Consider the following 1,230-nt stretch of genomic DNA (forward strand, 5'->3'; position numbering starts at 1 on the left):
CATATGCATGTTTATTGCAGCAAGTTATATGTTTGTGTATCCTTTAGTATGCATGATTGTAGACCATGTCACTTATTTTCATAGATAGAAACTACTCATTATAGCAGGTGAGGTCAACTCTTTTTATGCACTTTTATTTAATCATAGACAATCTGGAAAAGCCATTAGAAAATATTATCTTATTGTACTTATTGTTTCTGGTTTATTCTGAAATGCCTAGAATATTATCAACTCATATGTCTTAAAGAAACTCTCTTTGGCATCAGCATGGCAAAAATTAGAAATATAGACATCTTTCCTGTTTGAATTACCATCCTTGTAATCAGACAGACAGTTCAATTTTCTTAGAATGAATCACTTCATCAATGTTAACATATTCACAAATACACACTTAAAATTTTTCAAAATCTTGAATCTTGGTTTTTGTCATTTTTATCTTTGCATAAAGAATGTTGCTATATAGCAGAAACAATTAAGATTTGACAGTAAATCTAATAAGAGAATACCAAAATTAATGCAGACACAATTTTCTGTCTGAAAGCAGATGAAATGTAACATTCTGACACTGATGTCCTCTGACCAGTTACCTTTAAAGCCTGCAATAGAAGTACATGATTCTGCCGGGCGCGGTCGCTCACGCTTGGAATCCCAGCACTTTGGGAGGTCCAGGTGGGTGGATCACCTGAGGTCAGGCGTTCAGGACCAGCCTGGTCAAAATGGTGAAACCCCGTCTCTACTAAAAAAATACAAAAAATTAGCCGGGCGTGGTGGTGGGCGCCTGTAATCCCAGCTACTTGGGAGGCTGAGACAGAAGAATTGCTTGAACCAGGGAGGTAGAGGTTGCAGTGAGCCAAGATCATGCCATTGCACTCCAGCCTGGGCAGCAAGAGCAAAACTCCGTCTAAAAATAAATAAATAAATAAAATAAAGAACAACATGACTCTATTGATTTCATAATTAAAATATAAAAAAGAAATAATACAAGTATAAATCATTCTATGGTAATTTATAAAGATCCATTTAACAGTGAATTCTTATAAGATCGCCCTGAACAAAGGGAACAGTAAGGAAAAGCGTAAAAAAGATAGGAAAAAAAGATAATCCCTAGAATGTTGATCATGGCAATAGGAAGCCTATAAACTTTGTTTTCAATTTATTCAAATATTATAATGCAGCTTTCAATTTATATTAATAATTAACATACATAGCAAGTCTATAATTAATATTGTT

The sequence above is a fragment of the Mandrillus leucophaeus genome, unplaced genomic scaffold (assembly GCF_000951045.1).
Source record: "Mandrillus leucophaeus isolate KB7577 unplaced genomic scaffold, Mleu.le_1.0 Scaffold5, whole genome shotgun sequence".
Lineage (NCBI taxonomy): Eukaryota > Metazoa > Chordata > Mammalia > Primates > Cercopithecidae > Mandrillus > Mandrillus leucophaeus.